We start from the raw sequence: 23,084 nt of genomic DNA, 5'->3' as shown, positions 1-23,084 counted from the left end.
CGATCCCTAATACTGTTTTCAGGAAAATAGTTTTGGCGTTAATGCTAACCCAGAATTCCATGACATTTTCCAAAAAATAAAACGAACTTGGACCTCACACATTCATCCTGGTAAAATACATAGAGTCAATCATCTGTCATTATTGCCAGCATTTTGGTCTCTAACTATTTTGCATCTTTCTTCCTGATTCAAATGACTTCCAAAACACTTGGGATGCACTTTTGTTCTTGCTTAACTGGAATAAGGACAGAATGAGCTAAAGGAGTAGAGTTTAAATATTAACTAAGGCGTTCACTGGCTGATTTGAATATTGCTTCGCTTGTTTTACTTGTGTTCATCCTCGCTTGGTTCTCAGGAACAGAGTATGGTTGACAATATGAGTGAAGGTTCTTTTTTCCGGTAGACTTAAACTCACAGGTAAAGTAAACGGGCTTTCTATATTCCTGAACTTAAAGTTTGACTTAGTGATTTTTATTGCCTGTGTAGGAATCTTAAGCTAAGATTAGGGCAACGTGTTACCAGAGACCTGACCACGTAATGTCGATTTGCTGATCTGTTTACTTTTCATTGCAATGTCAAGTCCTGATGTCGGTGAAACAATGTACTGACAATAGTGAGTCTATTCCGCCAAAGCACCCAAGTTATTTATTCTTTCTGTTGATTCATTATTAAGTTCTGCGTGTTTAAAACCTTTAGCAAGATTGTGCTGGTGAGCTTGGGTAATTACAGCATCAGTCTGTTGTCGCAGGTTTCTGTTTTTTGTTCCTGTGGCCACCTTGGCAGGTTGGAATTAGTATGACCTCATAAGCTGAATAACCGGTGATTTACAGGCTCACTTATCGCTCAGAGAATTTATTCAGCTCAGTCTTGCAGACCAAGAAATGTGAAGTTTGGTTCCTGGTCCATGCTTTGTTAGAGGTGTTGCAACTGGTTTCAGCACCCTGATTTGGGAAGGGGAAAATCATTATGGCTCCCTACTCTTGGCTATAATCCACTAGAACTTGTTTTGGATGTCAAATTAGACCTGAATCTTGCCTCGCTGTTGAATAACACACTAATTTGACTAATGTCAAGACTTGCATGTGAATAATGGCCACTTAGGAGTACCAGAGGGTGATATCTGTGTAACTGTACCCTAATAAATACTCATTGCCATCAGGAAAGGTAAGAGGGGAAAGGTTTGCTGAATAAATGAAGAAAAAGGACAAAATGTGCATTTAACTGCTTTAATGTTCAATGTTGGCCCTAAACTAAAGTTCAATCAAATGCCATTTATGTAACGATTTACCTTACGTATATTTTAAATTCATGATGCGAGTCAAGAGCTGCACCTCTTGCATATTTTAGGGAAGTCAAATATTTAACATAGATCCTTGTCTTAATGCCAAAATATAAATTAACAAGTAAGCTGTGCATTTTGTAGCTGCTAAGTCAGATAGATGCATGCTTTGTCCTTTTTAAGTTATACCAGAGCAAATTTTAAAATACAAAGCTAGCTGAAGTTTGTTACTTACAGTAAAATGTGCAAAATCAAACTTTCAACCATGTGCTGTTTCCCTGATGGTTAGCATATTAAAAAATGAGCATTTTAAAATCAATTGCTTGACCAGGAGCCAAAGGTGGTCGTCAGCAAGTACAGGGGTAATAGGGCAATGGGACTTGCTGTGAGTTAAGACCCAGGCAGCAGAATTTTGGATGACCTCAAGTTTATGGAAGGTAGAACGTGGGAGGCCAACCAGGAGTGCATTGGGATAGTCAAGTCTAGAGGTAATGAAGGTATGAATGATGGTTTCAGTAGCAGAGGAGCTGAGACAGGGGTAAAGTTGAATGATGTTATGGTGGTGCAAATAAGCAGTTTTGGCAATGGTACTCATATAAAGTTAGAATCTCTTTTTGAGGTTAAATGTGACATTAAATATGAAAAATTGCAAACTGACTGGCTTAACTTCAGACTGTTGCCAGGCAGTGGGATGTAGTATGGTCAGAGTTTGGAAAGGGGACCAAAAACTCTTAGAGTGAATTCTATAGTCCGTTTCTCAGCCACGCGTTTCTCAGACGTGCGCCGTTTGTTGGCGATGGGATTCTATCGTCCCGCTGATTGTCAATGGAATTTCCTATTGTAACCACCCCAAGCCACCACAAAACCAGTTGGTGGGGCTCCGCTGCCAGCGGGAAAATTGAATCACACGATCAGTGAATTCCGGTCCTACTCTTCCCAATATTTGATTGGAGGAAATTTTTGCTCCTTCCTTGCTGAATGTTGCATGAGCATTTTGGTAATTACCCAACAATGGAGCAGTCGAGAGAGGTGGTGGTGAGGTAGAGGCTGGGAGTCATCAGCATACTGTGGAAACTAATGCTGTACCTTCAGATTATGTCACCAGGGGGCAGCATATAGATGAGAAATAGATTGGGGCCAACGATAGATCCTTGGGGGGGACACACCAAAGGTGATGTTCGAGAAGCAGAAAGAAGGGACATTACAAGTGATTCTCTGACTACGAATTGGCAAATAAGAATGAACCATGTGAGAGCAATCCCACCCAGCTGGATGGATGTGGAGAGGTGCTAGAGGGGGATGGTGTGGTCAATGATTTAAAAGTCAAGAAGGACGAGGAGGGAAATTTTACCTTTGTCACAGTCACATAGATGTCATTTGTGGCTTTGATAAGAGCTATTTTGATTTCATTGAAATCCCAGTCATCATGCCAGTTCACTTTATCCCAGAAAAGGGAGGCCTGTGTTGGATCCTGAGAGAATAAGGCTCTCCCCTGCAATGATGGCTCATGAAATCTGCCATAAGCTGAATACAGTACGAAGTCTTACAACACCAGGTTAAAGTCCAACAGGTTTGTTTCGATGTCACTAGCTTTCGGAGCGCTGCTCCTTCCTCAGGTGAATCTTCAGTGTCTATATGCGCGATCTTCCTGGAGATCCTCTCCACTTTGAGCCGGCAGTTTGCGGTGTCGATGGTAGCCATGATGTGGAGATGCCGGCGTTGGACTGGGGTGAGCACAGTACGAAGTCTTACAACACCAGGTTAAAGTCCAACAGGTTTGTTTCGATGTCACTAGCTTTCGGAGCGCTGCTCCTTCCTCAGATTCACCTGAGGAAGGAGCAGCGCTCCGAAAGCTAGTGACATCGAAACAAACCTGTTGGACTTTAACCTGGTGTTGTAAGACTTCGTACTGTGCTCACCCCAGTCCAACGCCGGCATCTCCACATCATAAGCTGAATATAATGAGATCCTTCCATACATCCGAGGAAAAACTGAGAACAGGTTGAACTGGTTATGGCCTGCTTCAGGTGTCTGGATTGATCTGAGGGCATTCAGCAATGTGTTTTTTTTGTCCAACATTGCCTTCCTAAGAGACTTCTTCGTGGAAGCACTGGAGGAGAAAGAAGACATGAAAGGCAACTTTTTGGTCGTTGCAGGAGACATTTTTGCCGCTCACATACATGAGACCTTTTCTTCAATTCCATATCAATCACTTTATTCACAATGATGTCTATGTCTTCTTTGTTTCATTAAAAAAATGCCATCAACTGCAGACCCTTCCCTTTCAGTAATTCAGCAAGCTTCCATTCATAGAATCATAGAATTAACAGTGCAGAAGGAAGCCATTCAGCCCATCGAGTTTGCACCGGCCCTTGGAAAGAGCCATTCACATTGCCTGGTGAAAGCAACTTCCAAATCTTTCCAAGGGCAATTAAACCAGATTTTGCAATATTGAAAATTTTGAAAAACACCTGCACCCATATAGTGAGAGTGTGCGGTGGATGGTGAACCATGTAATGTTAGTCTGACTCCTGCTTTGAATCAGTATAGGTGCAGAGGGAGCTTGGCCTATAGCTTATTTGTGGGCGGCATGGTAGCACAGTGGGCAGCACGGTTCCAGGGCTTCACATGCTTCACAGCTCCAGGGTTTCAGGTTCGACTCCCAACTTGGGTCACTGTCTGTGCGGAGTCTGCACGTTCTCCCCTGTGTCTGCGTGGGTTTCCTCCGGGTGCTCTGGTTTGCTCCCACAAGTCCTGAAAGACGCGCTGTTAGGTAATTTGGACATTCTGAATTCTCCCTCTGTGTACCCGAACAGGTGCCGGAATGTGGCGACTAGGGGATTTTCACAGTAACTTCATTGTAGTGTTAATGTAAGCCTACTTGTGACAATAAAGATTATTTTTTTTAAAGTGCAAACTCAGGCGAGGAAACAGTTTAAAGGGCTTCAGCTCACTACTAAAGTGAGTTATCGTATTGGCAAAACACCCATTGCCCAGTGGTGACAATAAAAATGAACTCAGTGATTTTATTCCAGTAATACCAATTGCCTGATTTTCATTCTGCTGAGGATGAACATTTACCGTTCGGTTTCCAATGGCACAATGAAATCACTTATCTCTTTGACGTTGAAGAGTTGGATGTCCTGCTGTGGGAGAAAAGGAATGTACCCTTATCTTGGACTGAAGGCCACCCTCCAGTAAAAATACAGGGAGCAGCTAAATGGAGGGAGATCAGCAATGGAGTCACCCAAATCTTCTATGAGTGTCTGCCAATGAGGAAGAGTTGAGTGCTGCTAACAGGAACAAAGCAAAGGTGAATGTGCTCCTCACATCTGTACAAAGATTTAATTGGGACTTGCCACACTTTCTTTGAGGTACCATTTCCAGCATAATAAGCGACCTTTTGCTTGCACTGTCTTGCATGGCACACCTTTGTTGATGGTGGAGGTGGCAGCTGGTGAAAAGCAATGGGATGGTGATTTGTCCAGCATGAGGTGCTCCTTTGCTATTGGGATCCTATTTTGTTGACTCAGCAGCCATGGATGTTGAGAATGGCTCTGCTTCCATAATGACCATCTGCCTGGTATTTAATCTCCTTTAAAACAGTCTCTGTGGATCACCACATGATAAAAATATCACAGTTGCTTCCTAGAGATCTGCCACCAATATCGTATGACAATGTCTTCATGATCCAACATGTCCAGGTAAAGGCTTTGGGATAGTGATCGATTGGCCTTAATGCTACTGCGAGCATTACACTAACAATTTTTGACCCTTCAATAACCTGCCTTTGGGATCTCACTTATTCAGTACTTTTGGAATCTCCAAGCAAGTATTCATGATAAAAGCAAATTACTGGGGATGCTGGAATCTGAAACCAAAGAGAAAATGCTGGAAAATCTCAGCAGGCCCGGCAGCATCTGTAGGGAGAGAAAAGAGCTAACGTTTCGAGTCCGATGACTCTTTGTCAAAGCGAACAGACAGAGAAAGTGGGAAATATTTATACTGTGGAGTGAGAATGAAAGATGAGTTATAGCCACAGAAACCCAGGGTAACTGGGAGCTAATAGCCACAGAAACCAAGGGGAAAGAGTGCTGATGGCAGTCCCCAGAGAAGATGTGAGAGGTCAAACAGCAGAGAAACTAACATCAGAGGGTAAGCTGTGACAGATGTGGGGGAGGGGAAGGGGGAAGCAAAGGGGAGAAAGGGTAAGGAAAGGTGGATAGGATGGGGGGGGGGGGGGTAAATCTACATAAAGAAAGACAAGAGAGAAATAAATGGTAAAAGACAGTTAAAATGAAGTGGGATGAAAACAAATGGGTCGAGGTGTGGTAGAGCTAATCATCTGAAGTTGTTGAATTTGATGTTGAGACCGGAAGGCTGTAGTGTGCCTAACCGGAAGATGAGATGTTGTTCCTCCAGTTTGCGTTGAGCTTCACTGGAACATTGCAGCAGGCTAAGGACAGACATGTGGGCTTGGGAGCAGGGTCTTGTGGAAAAATGGCAAGCAACGGGAAGGTTAGGGTCCTGAATGTGCACAGACCAAAGGTGCTCAGCAAAGCGATCACCCAGTCTGCGTTTGGTCTCTCCGATATAGAGGAGACCACATTGGGAGCAGCGAATGCAATAGAACAGATTGAAAGAGGTAAAAGTGAAATGCTGCTTAACCTGGAATGAGTGTTTTGGGCCTGGGATGTTAAGCATGGAAGAGGTAAAGGAGCAGGTGTTACACCTTCTACGATTGCATGGGAAGGTGCCATGGGTGATGGGAGAGGAATTGGGTATGATGGAGGAGTGGACTAGATTATCTCGGAGGGAACGGTCTCTGTGGAATGCTGACAGACGGAGTGAAGGGAAGATGTGTTTGGTGGTGGCATCACGCTGGAGTTGATGAAAATGGTGGAGGATTATACTTTGCATACGGAGGCTGGTGGGGTGAAATCTGTGAATGAGGGGGACACTATCCTTGTTCTGGGAGGGAGTGGAGAGGGCGAGGGTAGTGGCGCGGGAGATGGACCGCACACTGTTGAGGGCCCTGTCAACAACTGTCGGCGGGAAATCACGGTTGAGGAAGAAGGAACACATTTTCGAAGCACCATTTTGGAACGTGGCATCATCGGAACAAATGCGATGGAGGCGAAGGAGCTGAGAGAAAGGGATGGAGTCCTGACAGGGTGTAGGGTGCGAAGAGCTGTAGTCCAGATAGCTGTGGGAGTCAGTGGGCTTGTAGTGGATATTAGTAGATAGTCTATTGCATGATAAGCTCTTCCTCAACTAAAGTGTGTACCTGATGTGGGAGCAGAAGTTTTCTATGGAAAGCCATTTAAGTTTCAGTGGCCTGCTACGCTATAGTGTTACTTTGCTACTGATAAAATATATTTTATATCTTTTTCCAGTTTACCATTATCTGCCTTTCATAACAAATGCCTTCTAATAAATGTAAGCATTAGGGGTGAGCAGAAGGACATTGAGTTCTGTTGAAATTCCCTCCCAAGTCCACCTAACAAAGTGGGACAAACTCTGAATCTTGCTGCAGCAAAAACCATTCTGATGATACCTTCTTTAAGCTGCGGCAGACCTTTAATTATGCATCTGCACAGTATTCCGTTTCCAATGCGGCTAACTCTGTAATTACACCAGTGTCACCTCTCTAGACCACTTATGATCAAACTCAAACCTTAATGGAATCTCCAGGAATTGGTGTCAAAAATGAAAGAAGTGTTTCATTCCCCAGCAGTAACATCATTCAATTTTCTGTCCATAAATATTGTGTTCTGTTATGAATGCAAGGCTTTATAAGAAGGTTATGCTTTGGACTGTCTTTTTTAACTTAAAACAACACAGATGCACTGGGAAGAGGGATGGTGTGAAGTTTTATTGGACTGTGCCCAGTGAAAAGCAGAGGTGATTTGGTTACCATGTGGATATGGGACCCAGATCAAATTCTATTGAAATCCATGTGCCAGGTTTTACTTGAAAATAAGGAAAGTATATTTGGCTTGCCATTGGTCAACAGACAGACTCTTAGGTAATCTAATTAGAAAATAATTGGACAGAGAGAGAAAGAGAGGGAGAGAGTCCCGGAGAGAGAGATAGGGGGCGAGATTCTCCGAAATGGAGACAGAGTGCCCGCGCCGTCGTGAACGCCGTCGTGATTCACGATGGCGCGAAACGGGTGAGGGCACTACTGATTCTGGCCCCCACAGGTTCACGCCGCTCCAGCCCCCTTCCCGAACCTGGGACCCTGGAGCTGTGAAGCAATTGTGCTCACCGCTATGCTACCGTGCTGCCCCTAATTTGTTTGTTTGTTACAGTAAAGTCTTAAAACTTAAAATCTTGTCATGTGATTCCTTTTAAGTCGGTCACTGGAAATTCAAATCTTTCAAAAGAATTATCAGTCTCCATGGGATCGCAACAATTCATCAAAGAAAAAAGCCTCCTTCTGTGCTATAAAACTGTGAAAACAGTCTGTTAGCACAAACACTTGTATGTGGTTTTGTTGTACATCCAGCTTCTGTCTCTGTTTATTTCCAGCATTGGTTGAAGGCATTTCTTATATGTTAGATGGCATACCAGATAGCAGCTGGTAACAAAATTACAATTGATGTGAAGGTTTTGACACCAAGCAGATATAATAGAGCCAGCTGAATGCATTATTCTGCATTCCTTTGGTACAGTATGCAAATGACATCCAATTACAGGTGGGGCTACAGGATTACGGGGATCGGGCAGGGAACTGGGCCTAAATGGGTGGCTCTTTCTGAGAGTCATTGCAGACTTGATGGGTTAAATGGCCTCCTTCAGCACTGTAGAGATTCTATGGATTCTGGATCCTTATTAGCTTTGGCATGGAGTGCACCATACATTGCTAATGCATTTCTGGTTCAAACTGTGCCGTTTCAGTAAAAAAAATATTCATCCTGTGCACTGTTGTATTTATCAAGTAAAAATGTTAAAGTTGGTTACTATAAGGTTTCCAACACAAGCATTCTGTCTCGTGGCAATAGAGCAATAAAGGATAATTCATCAGGATTTGTGTGAACATGTGAGAGGCAATACTTTCCACAAAGAACTGGTCTGTTCATTTATAGTCACTAGTGGAGTTTTGACAAGCTTGCCACCAATGCGAACAGGCATTAATGGGCTTATAACTTCGAGCAAGAGGGAGCCAAGATTACTTGGCCTTGCTGCTCCCTGCCATGTTCGGGATACAGATAACCACTTGGGCTACATGAGGAATATAGAGCCAAATTACTTTTGATGTGCAGTGACATTTTTAGTTGGGAACATGCAGCAATCAGTTTGTGCCCAGCAAGATCCCATAAAAAGCAAATGAATGAGGGATAATCTAAGGAACGAATGCTGGCCAATGCATCAGGAGAACACTGTTTTACTTGCAATAATCTTTAATGTGCCTTTCTCCAAGACTTTGGATTCTCTGAGTGACCCACAATGATCAGAGTTTGAAAACATGGAACATTATCATTGCCCTTGGCTTGCAGACAAACCAGGCAAGTCCCATATGAATGTAGCATAACCTGTTGTTTCTGCATTAAACCAGAGGAAGTGCTTACTTAGAAAATACTTTGTTGTTGGCAAATGTTAAGAGTTGTGGATTATCCATAATACACAGGTGGCCAGAATTCTCCGATTGTTGCGGTTCATTTTTCCCGCCGGCAGAGCACCCGGCCAGCAGGTTTCACGGAGGCCACGGGATGGTTACAATGGGAACCCCCATTGACAAGCGGCAGGAAGGCAGAATTTCACCGCCAGCGTTCGGCGCGGCTGGGGGACTGGAGAGTCCAGCCCACAGTGGAAGTAGAAATTAAACTTGAAAAAGCCTCAGAAGGCATGGCCCTTCAACATTTCTCTTTGTTTTGTTGGAAACTATTTATACATATTTCAATAAACTTGTAAGACAGCTTCACAATTTGCAGTGACCTGTAAAAAAATCGTCTTTGTAGTCCTTCAGTGAAGCATAAACTATTGAGTTGTTGTTTAATTAAAGACCTGAAGCCTAATAATTATTTAGAATATTTCCTCATTGTAATAATTTAAAATCATGATATAATCATCAAGTTTGAAAGTGGAAAGTCAGTTGCCTGTCTTGAGGTAGCACAAACACTTGAGAATGTATGGGCGTAATTCAACAGACTTCAAACTAAGTCCGCTATCGGGCATCTTTAGCAGGATGTTTCTCGCTATTCAATGGCATTTCGCATTTTTTTGGGCCTCAGAGAATTTCTCCATGCCGAGCTGCACTTAGAGGAATTTCGCAGGAAAAGCTCCTCACAGAACAGGTCGCCATTCTGGAAGGCTGCCCCGATCTTCCCCCCTCTGCCTTTCAGGCCCCTCCCCCCCTGTTTTTGACACCCCACCCACATCCCAACCTTGGGGAGGCCCCCAGGAACCCCACCTCTTCACCCTTCCCCCCCACACCTGGTACGGCCCCCTGGACCGACCCTGGAAGTGTCAACCTGACACCCAGGTGCCCTGGCACCGCTAGCCCCGGTGACCTTAAAGTGCTCCTGCAATCCTGGCCATGCAATATGGGCACCCTGGCAGTGCCACCTAGGCATCCTGGCAGCACCAGGCTGGCAGTGCCAAGGCACCGGGTGCCAGAGGGAGAGCCAGGGCACAACCCTGCCCTGTCCCTGACCACACGGGGGTCTCCAATCACCTGGGAGAACCCCCCAACTGCTGTTATGCCTGGTTCATGTTTGTGTGGATCTGTGCTAAACAACACCCTGGTGTCGTCTCCCAGGCAGGGCCGTTGAGTCTCGGGCCCAGGTGAATCCGGGAATATACATTTAAATGATCCTGCTGATTTGGATCATGCCCAGTGAGTGCGATATCCAAATCAAGACGCCTTGAGAGACTCTGTTAAATATCGCGAGACATTTCAAGCCCGACACCAAGATGGTTACAAACATTGCGGTTAGTTTCAAAGTTGAGATGCATTCAAGCGTGAAAGGAGATGAAAATAAACAATCCAGACATCTGGTTGGCCGGAAGCTGTCAATTACAGCCTACTAAAAGCTATTTCTCTTTGAAGTGAATAGAAGCCAAGATCAAAGGATCTGAAATAGGTTTAAAGCCTTGTGATGTGGTTTTGGCTTTCTATTAAGTTACAGTTGTTGCTTTCTAGACATTTGTCTGAGGCATCAGGTGTGAGGCAGATGTGAGTGAAAAAGTAGTAATTTCTTTTCACTTTTTCTGCCTGCACTGCTCTTTAACTTTCAGACAGGGGTGACTGATGGGGAGGGGTTTCTCTGCTATGGGTAGGGTTTGTGCTATCGGTGTGGTTTTCTGTTATTGGGGGTTCTCTGTTAAGAGGGTTCTCTGTTATGGGGGTTGTTCTCTGATATGGGGGTCTGTTTTGGAGGGTTCGCTGCTATGAGTGGAAGGGTTCTCTGGTGCAGGTCTCTGATGGGAGTTTCTGGTGGGGATCTCTGATGGAGGCCTCTGGTGGAGGCCTTTGGTGTGGGGGGGCTGTGGGGGTGAGCAGGAATTTTCAGGGAGGAGACCCTCCAAGGGATTTTAGGGGAAGCTACCTTAAATACGTAACCCTTGGCCTGATGCAAGGCCCACCCCCTCAGGTCCACGCTGGCAAACACTGGCACCAATCCATGCCCACATGTATCCTGGTCCAGAGGGCCAGAGCATCACAGAGGCATGGAGAATCCGGTGGCCAGCCTGTTAATAGGATGCAAATGAGTCATTTTGCTGACCCCCTTGAATTTTCCTGCTGCCACAGTGTGAGCCTGGATGTCATCGCCGCCAGGGGACCAGGGACTGGCAAACAGATTGGTGCCCAGCGCTGATCCCGTTTTTTCCCCCACACAGGATTTTCTGTCGCACTGGGAACTTCATTACCAGCGGCGGGCGACGGATAGTCCAGCCCAATATCAAAAGAAAATAAATAATTGAATAAACAAATTAAGTAATTAATTAAAGCTCATGGTATGGCACAACAGAGGATGTGTCATGGTTGAAGCATGTGGGAGCTTCTGGATGCCGGTGTGATCCAGGGCGAGGCATTTGCAGTAAGTGTCTGCAGCTTGAAGAGCTTCAGCTCAGAGAGATTGGGCTGGAGGCGGAACTGCGGACATTGTGGCACCTCAGGAAGGGTGGCTGTTATCTGGATGTTTTGTACCAGGAGGCAGTCACATCCTTTAGGCTAGGGTCTCCTGATTTGGAAGGTAGTCAAGGACAAGAGGGTGTGACTGCAGCTGAGGCAGGTAAACATAGAACAGACAGTGCAGAAGGAGACCATTCGGCCCATCGAGTCTGCACCGACCCACTTAAGCCCTCACTTCCACCCTATCCCCGTAACCCAATTACCCCTCCTAACCGATTTCGACACTAAGGGCAATTTAGCATTGCCAATCCACCTAACCTGTGCGTCTTTGGACTGTGGGAGGAAACCGGAGCACCCGGAGGAAACCCACGCAGACACGGGGAGAACGTGCAGACTCCTCGCAGAGAGTGACCCAGCGGGGAATCGAACCTGTGACCCTGGCGCTGTGAAGCCACAGTGCTAGCCACTTATGCTACCTTGCTACCAATGTAAGGGGACCAAGATGGCAGGGGTGCTGGAATGTCGGTCTCTGCAATTGTCAAACAGGTTTGTGGCTCTTTCAGCTTGTTTGGATGAGATGGGGGGACTGCAAGGTGAATGAGCTGACTGGCTAGGGCACTGTGGTCCAGGAAGCCATTCAAGTATGGGGATCACAAATTAATGTAATACTAAGGGAAAGTGTAGTAAGGGGAATTGACACTGTTCTCTGCAGCTCTGGGTGAGAGTCCAGGCGGCTATGTTGTGTGCCCAGTGCCAGGGTTCAGGCCATTTGCTCAGGGCTGGAGAGGAACTTTCAGTGGGAGGGGGACGATCCAGTGGTCTTGGTTATGTTGGTACCAATGACATAGGCAGAAAAGGAAGGAAGTTCTACATTATCAGTATGAGGAGCTGGGCACCAAATTAAAAAGCAGAATCTCAAAGTTAATCATTTCTGTATTATTAACCGAGCCATGGTCAAATTGGCACAGGACAAATAAGATTAGAGAAATAAATGTGTGGCTCAAAAGACTGATATAGGAGAAGTAGGTTTCGGTTCATGGGCAGTGGCACCAGTATCGGGGAAAGTGGGTTTTGTGGCGTTGAGTACCGCGGTCTACACCTGAACTGTGCAGGGGCTGGTGTTCCAGCAATTTGCATAACGAGGGAAGTAGAGAGGTTTTAAACTAAATAGTGGAGGCAAGGGATCAAATTTGGGAAGATGTACTAAACCAAAGAGTAGAGACAAGGCAGGAGAGAAAGGTATTAGTATAGGAAATGATAGGTAGGTCATGACAGGATGGGTTAGAGAGTACAAATTTCAGAATAAATCAACAAATAAGGCTGGACGTGACATAAATTATTAAAGGACCAAAACTAAAGGCTCTGTATCTAAATGCATTTAGTGTTCGAAACAAAGAGACAAACTGATAGTGCAAATAGAAATTATTAAATTCGATCTGATAGCCATTACAGTGACATGGCTACAGGATGACATTGATTGGGACTTGAATATTGAAGTGTACATGACATTTAGGAAGGACAGGAAGTTATGAAAAGGTGGAGGGATGGCTCTGTTGATTAATGATGGTATTACAGCACATTAGATACATTAGAGAGGGAAGACCTAAGTTCAGGAATCCAGGATGTAGAAACAGTTTGGGTTGAGATGAGAAATGATAAAGGCAAGAACACACTTGTGTGAATGATGTACTAGACCCCTTAATTGTAACTACATGGTAGGACAGAGTATAAAGGAAGAGATAATGGGAGCTTGTCAGCAAAGTACTGCTAATCATGGGGGATTTTAGTCTCCATCTTGACAGTAAAAATCAGAAGGGCAAAGGTAGCATAGATGAAGAGTTCATGGAATGTTTTTGGGGATTGTTTCTTAGAACAGCACATTTTGGAGCCAACCAGAGAGCAGGCTATATTAGACCTGGTATTGTGGGGCTGGTTTAGCACAGTGGGCTAAACAGCTGGCTTGTAATGTAGAACAATGCCAGCAGCGCGGGTTCAATTCCAGTACCGGCCTCCCCCAACAGGCACCTGCATGTGGCGACTAACAGTAACTTCATTGAAGCCTACTTGTGACAATAAGCTATTATTATTATTGTTCAATGAGATAGAATTCAGTGATAAACTCATGGTGAAAGTATCTCTAGGAATCAGCAATCATAATATGATTGAATTAATAAGAGTGCATAGACGATTAGTATTTTAAACTTAAATAAGGGTAATTAAGAGGTCATGAAAGCGGAGCTAGTGAAAATGAACTGGCAAATTCAATTATGAGATGGCCGAATAGAAATGCAGTGGCAGACAATTAAAAGGGCATTTCAAGAGACTTCCAGTGACGGTGGGCAGGAGGCAGCCGCACATTGGAGGGCTCCCGTTCAGAACGGCATTTTCGGGGAGTAACGCCCGGTCCTAGGGCCAGCGACAGCAGTAAAAGTCGGGAGATAGCGCAAGGAGAAGAAGGATGTCAAAAAACACCAAAAAAACGGCTGGGAAAAAAGCGGCTGAAAGTCCATTGGAGAGGGGAAAGGTCACCGCGGGGTCAACAAAGAAGATGGAGGCTGGAGCACCAGGGGAGGCCGCAGTGCATACGGCTGAAGAACTAACTAAGGTGATGGCTGCGGAATTGCAAAAGCAGTTGGCACAGATTGAGAAATGTATGGAGACGGTGAGGAAGGAGATGCGGGAGGTTTTGAATGTGCTGGTGGAGGAGGCGGTTTCCCCGGTGAAGACGGCGGTGGCGAGCGCAGTGGCGGAGGTGCGAGAGCAAGGGGAGGCGCTGAAGGAAGCGGAGGAGATGGTATTGCAGCACGGTGATCAACTTGCGTCGATGGGGAAGGAGATGCGGAAGGTGATGGACACGAACAAGAATCTGCGAGGAAAAATGGAAGACCTGGAAAACAGATCCAGGCGACAGAATTTGAGGATTGTGGGGCTGCCCGAAGGAGTTGAAGGACCGAAGCCGACTGAGTATTTTGCCGCGATGCTGGCAAAACTACTGGGGGAGGGGGAGGACCCCTCCCAATATGAACTGGATCGGGCTCATCGGTCGTGGAGGCCTGTACCAAAGGCGAGTGAGCCGCCAAGGGCAGTGACTCTGTGCTTCCGTAAGTACAGGGTGAAGGAGAAGGTCCTGAGCTGGGCCAAGCAGAAGCGGGTGGTGCAGTGGGCTGGAGCTGGTATACGTGTATACCAGGACTTTATGGTGGAGTTGGCGAGGAGGCGGGCTGCCTTCAACCGGGTGAAGAGGGCACAGTACATTGGCAAGGTGCAGTGTGGCATTGTATATCCTGTGAAGCTGAGGGTGACTTACAAGCTCAGGGACTTTTATTTTGGAACGGCAGAAGCAGCGGAGGAGTTTGCGAAGGCAGAAGGACTGTGGCAGAACTGACAAATTGAGGAATGGTCATGTGCCGATGTAACCTCATGACTGTATTTTCTTCTTTTTTTTTTGTATCACTGCGTGCGGGGGTAGAGGCTAAAGGAGCCAATGTTGCATATATTTGGACAAGGGAAGGGACGGGACTTTCATTCGAAAGGAGGGCTCTTTGGGGTGTAGGTGGATATGCGGGGTTTGTGTGCTAAAAGGGGATCTATGGGCTTTCCTAGGGCCGGGCAAGGGGGAAAGTGACCCGGGCGGGGGCCTCCACGCTGGCCGGTTTAAGCCGGCCAGTGAACGGGAGTGAGGTGGGGGGAGGGGCTGCGGCCATCGGAGCCTGACAGAACAGGGTCCGAGTGGTCTAGCCAGGGTGGAAAGTTGGGGGGAGGGAACCGAGGTTGGGGGAGGGAACCGAGGTTGGGAGGAGGGATTTTACAAGAGGCAGTGGACGGGAGGAGCTGGAGACTTGGGGGGGGGGGGGGGTACAACTGTGGGGTATCATGCACGGTACTCTCTTAGAGGCTGGATGGCGTTGGTTGGGGGGGTGGGTGGGGGGGGGGTGGTGGAGAGCCGTGTAGATTAAGGGTGACTACGGGTAATCCCTGATTCCTTTTTGTCATTTGTTTATGTAAACATGCGGGCTGATGTTTGGGGGTTGGTGGGCGGATGGGATCGTTGTTATTATGGGGATTGACATATCTTGTTGATTATTGTTTATTGTTGATGGGTGTAAATGTGGGAGAAAACGTGAAAAAGGAGAATAAAAAAAATGTTTATAAAAAAAAAGGGCATTTCAAAATATTCAGAATAGATACATTTCAAAGATAAATAAAAATTCCAAGAGGAGGACCCACCATCCGAAGTAAACTTATAAAGTTATGGATAAGAAAATGCATCTAATTGTGCAAAGATGGGTGGTAGGTCAGAAGATTGGACAGAATATAAAGAACAGCAAAGAATTACAAAATATTCATGAGGGAAAAATAAGAGTACCAGAGAAGGAAAGCTAAAAATATAAATTCTATAGATATTTAAATAAGATCATAGTTAACGATGTGAGCATTGGTTCTGTATAAATTGTATCTGGGGAATTGATAAAGGATTGTAGGTAGATGGCAGATGAATTGAACAGGAATTTTGGACCACTCTTCACTATAAAGGATGCAAGTTAAATCCCAGAAATATTTCTAAATCAGGAAATGGAAGAGAGGGAGGAACTCAGGAATATTATATTCACCAGAGAAGTGATATTGAGCAAATAGGGGGTGGTTTAGCTCAGTGGGCTAGACAGCTGGTTTGTGATACAGAACAAGGCCAGCAGTGTGGGTTAAATTCCCATACCGGCTGAGGTTATTCATGAGATATTCACATTGCTCCTTGCCTGAGATGTGATGATCCTCAGGTTATACCACCACAAATTAAAGGGCAGCACGGCGGCACAGTGGTTAGCACTGCTGCCTCACGGCACCGAGAATCCGGGTTCGATCCCAGCCCCAGGTCACTGTCCATGTGGAGTTTGCACATTCTCCCCGTGTCTACGTGGGTCTCATCCCCACAACCCAAAAAGATGTCCAAGGAAGGTGCATTGGCCACACTAAATTGCATCTTAATTGGAAAAAAAAGAATTGGGTACTTCAAATGGGGTACGTTAAATTCATTTTAAAAAACACAAGTCAGCTCTCCCCCTCAAAGGGGAAAGCAGCCTATGGCCGGGACTATGGCGACTTTACCTTACTTTTAATGAGCAAATTGTTGGGACTGTGGGCTGACAACTTCCTACGTCATAGAATCATAGAATGGAAACATAAAATCCAGATGGACTTCATCCTCGGGTCTTCAAAGAAGTGGCGAGGGAGATAGGTGAGGAATTGGTTTAAATTTTCCAAAATTCCCTAAGTTCTGGGAAGGTTTCATTAGATTGGAAAGTATCAAATATAACTCCTTTATTAACAAAGAAAACTGCAGGCCAGTTAGTCTAACATCTGTCATAGGGAAAATGTTAGAAGCTATAATTAAAGATGTTTTAACAGGACTCTTGTTTTAAGGTAGAGCTGGATAGCTCCTTGATTAACAAGGGGGTGAAAGGTTATCTGGGGTAGGTGGGAATGGGGAGGTTGCAATCGGAACACCCACAACCGTATTGAATGAAGGAGCAGGCTCGAAGGACTGAGTGACCAACTTCTCCTCCTAATTTGTATGCTCATATGTATGAATATTTTGGAACTCCTTTTCATTTGAAAATGGACATTAAAAGGCAGCTATGAGGGCTGCCAAGGGTCAGGTGACTTTCCACAATTCCTTTATAGACTCAGAACTACCTAACGTCTCCAGAAAGCTCCTTATTGAATGGTCATGTGTGAAGTGCCTCCCTTGAAGGGAAATCAATTGTGGAGTTCACGGGCGAAATTCTCCGTTTTCGGCGGAAACTCCGCCGATCGGCGCAAAAAACGGCGCAAATCCACTTGCGTCACGTCATAAAAATGGGCCGATAGTCTGCGGCCCCGAAATGGGCTAGCAGCGACGTAACGGGATCCGCGCTTGCGCAGTGGTTCACGCCGTGCAGCGTCATACGCGCTGCACGGCATGACGGCTCATAAGGCCGCGCAGCTCCCCCCCACCCGACCCCGGAACAGCCGACCGCAACACCCGACTTGATGGCTGGCCGTCGCTCAGCCCCCGAGGTTCGAGTCACGCGATGTGGAGGCGCTCCTGGATGCGGTGGAGCAGAGGAGGGACGCCCTGTATCCCGGGCACGGCCGCAGAGTTGCCCCACGCCACAGCCGGCGTCTGTGGAGGGAGGTGGCAGAGGCCGTCACCCGCTGTGGCCCTAACACCACGGACAGGCACCCAGTGCCACAAGAAGGTGAACGACCTCGTCAGAGCAGGCAGGGTGAGCGTCCCCCATATCCCCCATATCCCCTCTCCCCCAAATCCCCCCCTCCCCCATATCCCCCCCTCCCCCATATCCCCTCCTCCCCATATTCCCCATATCCCCCCTCCCCCATATCCCCCCCCTCCCCCCCATATCCCCCCCCCTCCCCCATATCCCCCCTCCCCCATATCCCCCATATCCCCCCTCCCCCATATCCCCCCTCCCCCATATCCCCCATATCCCCCCTCCCCATATCCCCCATATTCCCCCCTCCCCCATTCCCCCCTCCCCCCATATCCCCCATATCCCCCTCCCCCATATTCCCCATATCCCCCCTCCCCCATATCCCCCCTCCCACATATCCCTTCCCCCATATCCCCCATATCCCCCCTCCCCCATATCCCCCATATCCCCCCTCCCCATATCCCCCATATTCCCCCCTCCCCCATATCCCCCCTCCCCCATATCCCCCCTCCCCCATATCCCCCATATTCCCCCCTCCCCCATATCCCCCCTCCCCCATATTCCCCATATCCCCCCCTCCCCATATCCCCCCTCCCACATATCCCCCCTCCCCCATATCCCCCATATCCCCCCTCCCCCATATCCCCCCTCCCCCATATCCCCCATATCCCCCCTCCCCCATATCCCCCCTCCACCATATCCCCCATATTCCCCCCTCCCCCATATCCCCCCCCTCCCCCATATCCCCCATATCCCCCCTCCCCCATATCCCCCCCTCCCCCATATCCCCCATATCCCCAAGTGAATCCAGCCCTAACCTTAACCTCTGCAATGCACGCGCAACCGATGGCGTGCATTCATATACCTGCCTAACACTGTTGCCTTTTACCCCTGCCACCATCCCCCCCCCCCCCCCCCCCCAGGAGAAGCGCGCACACAACAATAGGGAGCATGTGAGGACTGGAGGAGGGCCCGCTGATGAGAGGCCACTGACCGTACACGAGGAAAGGGCCTGGAACTGCCGGCGGACCTGAGGACCGGGAGGTTGCTGATGCAGAGGTCGGGGCCCAACGAGCAAGTGAGCCACCAACAGCCCGTCCCCATATCCCCCCTCCCCTATATCCCCCTCTCCCGTATCACCTGATCACTGCCTGATGTCTAACCATGCATGCTTCATTGTGTATCGCAGGACCAAACGTCCAGGCACCCATCCCCGCAGATGCGGACCGGCCGCAGGATGCCCCTCGGAGACCACGGGAGACGGAGAGACCTGGAGCAACAGGGAGACGACACCCCCCGTCACGTGCGGGAGCGACCACCCAGCGATGAGGGGGGCAGCCACAGGCCCCCCGTCACATCCGAGCCAGGACACCACTACCCAGGACAACACTATCCAGGACACCCCTACCCGGGACACACCACTACCCAGGACACCCTTACCCGGGACACCACTACCCGGGACAGCACTACCCGGGACAGCACTACCCGGGACAGCACTACCGGACAGCACTACCCAGGACACCCCTACCCGGGAAGACGAAATACCGGACAGTGACTCAGAGTGGATGGGTGGAGACGAACCCCCACCCAAAGTGCCATGGACTCAGAGTGGGACGAAGAGCACGACACAACGCCACTGCTGTCACCAACCACCCTCCACCATCGCAGAAACACTCACCACGGTTGGGCACTTTAGTGATGAGGCGTCTGGTACACTCACTGGTGCGCACAACACAGCCGTCCCGGTACAGCAGGTGGAGGTAGGAGCAGCAGAGGGACCGGGCGGTCGGAGGGCAGCCCAGGCCAAGCGAACATCTGCCGCCCAGATGGATCCCGGGTTCCTGCAGTTACCACACCCACACATAGATCCGATGCAACCACCGACACGGAGACGAGCGAATAGGGTGACGGGTGGCTTGCGGCGGCTGCGGTCGCAGGTGGAGGAGTCCACCGCGTCCAGGAGCTGGGAGTGGTCCCGGTCATGCGTGCCACCCAGGCTGACACCGCACGGGTGGCGTCCGCGGTGGAGGCAATGGGTGCGACGGTGTCAGGACATGGGGAACGGTTTGCGAGGCCTGGGGCCTTCCGTGCAGGCGGCGTCTGTGGCCCAGGAAATGGCTGCCCTCTCACAGGAGGCCATGAGCCAGTGCCAGCGCCAGATGGCAGAGGCGCTCAACGCCATAGCCCAGTCTCAGCAGGCCATGGCCAGTCTCAGCAGGCCATAGCCCAGTCTCTGCAGGCCATGGCCCAGTCTCAGCAGGCCATCGCTGAGGGCATCGGCGCCAGTGGCCATGTGCGAGCTGGCGTCGCACTGTCGCAGACAGGGTTCGACAACCCCCTGGGCTCCATGGCTGCAAACCTGCAGACCCCTGTCGATACCAGCACGGGCCTCCAGGACTGGCAGCGCCAGATGGTCGGGGGCGCGTCGGATAGCCAGTCCGTTCGCATCCCCCACCCATGTAGAGGCCTGGGGGCCATCGGGCACCCCGAGGGAGGAGGAGGTGGTGTGGTCCGTCCCGGCTCCCTCTGTAGGGGAGGTCCCGGTACACCGCGACACCTCGGACTCCCCCCCTTCCGTCCCAGGTGCATCGGGTGGGCAACGGGCAGGACAGGCTGGCAGCTCGCCAACCCAGTCGCCCGGGCCGCAGCCTTGCCCATCTAGGCCAGGACGCCCCAGGAAACGGCCGCCAAAGGGATCCAGTGTCAGAGGGCAGGAATCACAGGAGTCACCTCCAGTTCTGCTGTACCGTCTGTGGAACCACGTAGACGTAGTCAAAGGGCCCGTAAGGCCAAACAATTAGACACTGAGTAAGTTGGCACGGGTGCAGGGCACAGATGAGTTTTAGGCGCTAGGGCACGTGCATGAACTCCTTTGGTTATTAAAGTCAATGTTACACCTACCGAAGCTGCCTTTGTGCTCTGTCCAAAGTGTGCGGGGGGTATCATGTACGTTGAGCGCAAGTGTGTGTGTGAGGGGTGGTCTTACCTCAGCCCCAGGTGAGTCTGCCCCTTCCCCCTGGGCCGCCATCAACATCCCCCGGGCAGAGGACGGGACCGTGCGCTGCAGTGTCACAGCCGCATGCAGGGATGGTCCAGGTGGATGGTGGTACTGTGGCCATGGGTCAGACATAGTCCAACGATGTAGAGCCAGGAGCTCATCGGAGGCGGGTTGTCATCATTCTCCATGGCCTGCGATAGACACGCGTCCACCCGCAACTGGGTGAGCCCGGCCCGTTGTGCCGCCGGTGGATCGGCAATTGGGAGTGGGGGGGTGGTGTGCATGCGGGTGGGGTGTGTGGGGTTGGGGAGGGGGGTGAGGGTGCTGGGTGGGTGGATGGGTGGGGGGTGTGGGTGGTCGGCTGTTGTCATGGTGTGCGGTCTGTGGCCATACTACCCGATTCCCACGCCCATCTAGTCAGTGAAGCGGGCGTCTATCAGTCTGTCCCGTGCCCGCTGGGCCAGCCGGTAACGGTGGACAGCCACCCGTCTGTGTCTACCCCGTCTGCCCTGACCATTGCCCCCATCCCCCTCATCTGGGGAGGACTGGGCCTCTTCCTGCTGCTCCTCCACTCCGCCCTCCTCTGCCTGCGGCACATCGCCCTCTGCTGGGCTATGTTGTGCAGGACGCAGCACACCACAATGATGCGGCCGACCCTATCTGACCGATACTGGAGGGCGCCCCCAGAGAGGTCCAGGCACCTGAAACGCATCTTCAGCACGCCAAAGCACCTCTCGATCACTCCCCTTGTCGCTACATGGGCATCATTGTAGCGGTTCTCCGCCTCATTGCGTGGCCTCCGTATAGGCGTCATCAGCCACGATCGCAATGGGTAGCCCCTGTCGCCCAGCAACCAGCCCCTCAGCCGGGGATGGCGTCCCTCGGACATGCCGGGGATGGATGACCGCGACAACATGAATGAGTCGTGTACACTGCCTGGGTGACGGGCGCAGACGTGCAGGATCATCATGCGGTGGTCGCAGACCACCTGTACGTTCATCGAATAGGTCCCCTTCCTATTAGTGAACACGGCCCTGTTATCTGCAGGTGGCCGCACGGCGACGTGCATCCCATCGATCGCGCCCTGGACCATGGGGAACCCGGCAACGGCAGAGAAGCCCACGGCCTGGGCATCTTGGCTGGCCCGGTCCACGGGGAAGCGGGATGTAGCGGTGCGCCATGGCATAAAGGGCATCTGTCACTGCCCGGATGCACCGATGCACCGATGTCTGCGATATGCCGGACAGGTCCCCACTCGGTGCCTGGAATGACCCCGTTGCATAAAAGTTCAGGGCCACCGTAACCTTGACGGACACGGGGAGAGGGTGTCCCCCGCCAGTGCCACGCGGTGACAGGTGTGCCAGCAGGTGGCAGATGTGTGCCACGGTTTCCCGGCTCATCCGGAGTCTCCTCCTGCATTCCCGGTCCGTGAGGTCCTGGTATGACTGCCGGGGCCGGTACACACGGGGCGCCCTCGGGTGCCTCCGTTGCCGTGGGGCCGCGACGTCCTCCTCCCCCTCCTCGTCCTGTCGGTCAGGTGTCCCTCCAGCCTGGGCGGCTGCCGCCTGCCCCTCTGCGGCAGCCTGCGCCGCCTCTCTGGCACGCTCCTCCTCCTCCTCCTCCTCCTCCTCCTCCTCATCCAGGGCAACATAGACATGAGCGGCTGCCACCACGGCGGCCAACATCGCTGGATGGTCTGAAAACAGGACGGCCTGGTGGGGGGGAGGGGAACGACGACATGTCATCATTGCCCATATCCCCTCCTCCCCCCAGCCAGGTGGCATGGACCGCATGGGTCCAACTGTTGGAGGCTGGCACCTGGCCAGGTGGACCAACTCATTTGCCCCTCCCATCACCCACCCCGGCACGGACCCCCCCCCAACCTCCACCCCGGCACGGCCCCCCTCCCCAACCTCCACCCCGGCACGGACCCCCTCCCCAACCCCCAACCTCCACCCCAGCACGGACCCCCCCCAACCTCCACCCCAGCACGGACCCCCCCCCAACCTCCACCCCAGCACGGACCCCCCCCCAACCTCCACCCCGGCACGGACCCCCTCCCCAACCCCCAACCTCCACCCCGGCACGGACCCCCTCCACAACCCCCAACCTCCACCCCGGCACGGACCCCCTCCCCAACCTCCACCCCGGCACGGACCCCCACCCCAACCCCCAACCTCCACCCCAGCACGGACCCCCCCCCCAACCTCCACACCGGCACGGACCCCCTCCACAACCCCCAACCTCCACCCCGGCACGGACCCCCTCCCGGCACTCCCCCGGAGCCCAGCCTACTCTAACCACCCCCCCCCCCCCGCCGCACACACACACAAGCCGAGACACACCTCTCCTCAGGCAATCAGTCTGCGGCCACGCCATTTCCTGCCCAGAGCCAACCCCCCAGGCCGTCACTCACCTCCTCGCTGGTCGGCGTGAGCCTGGAGCACCGGGTCACGCCGATGAAAAGGAGGTTTGATTCACGTCGACGTGAACGGTCATCACGTCGACGGGACTTCG

At 50.5% G+C, this 23,084-nt stretch overlaps 1 protein-coding gene across 2 annotated transcripts in view; it reads left to right on the top strand.

Moving 5' to 3' along the window:
* The first annotated feature begins 302 nt into the window (after nt 1-302).
* Nucleotides 303-23,084, top strand: part of syt19 (synaptotagmin XIX) — a 116,737-nt gene continuing 93,955 nt past the window's right edge. For both annotated transcript variants that reach the window (XM_072466544.1, XM_072466545.1), the window contains exon 1: nt 303-417. The gene's annotated coding sequence lies outside the window, so the exon portion shown is untranslated. The remainder of the gene's footprint in view (nt 418-23,084) is intronic.

The sequence above is a fragment of the Scyliorhinus torazame genome, chromosome 10 (genome assembly GCF_047496885.1).
Source record: "Scyliorhinus torazame isolate Kashiwa2021f chromosome 10, sScyTor2.1, whole genome shotgun sequence".
NCBI lineage: Eukaryota > Metazoa > Chordata > Chondrichthyes > Carcharhiniformes > Scyliorhinidae > Scyliorhinus > Scyliorhinus torazame.
The sequence above is the reverse complement of the archived record's forward strand: the minus strand, read 5'-3'. Positions and strand labels throughout refer to the sequence as shown.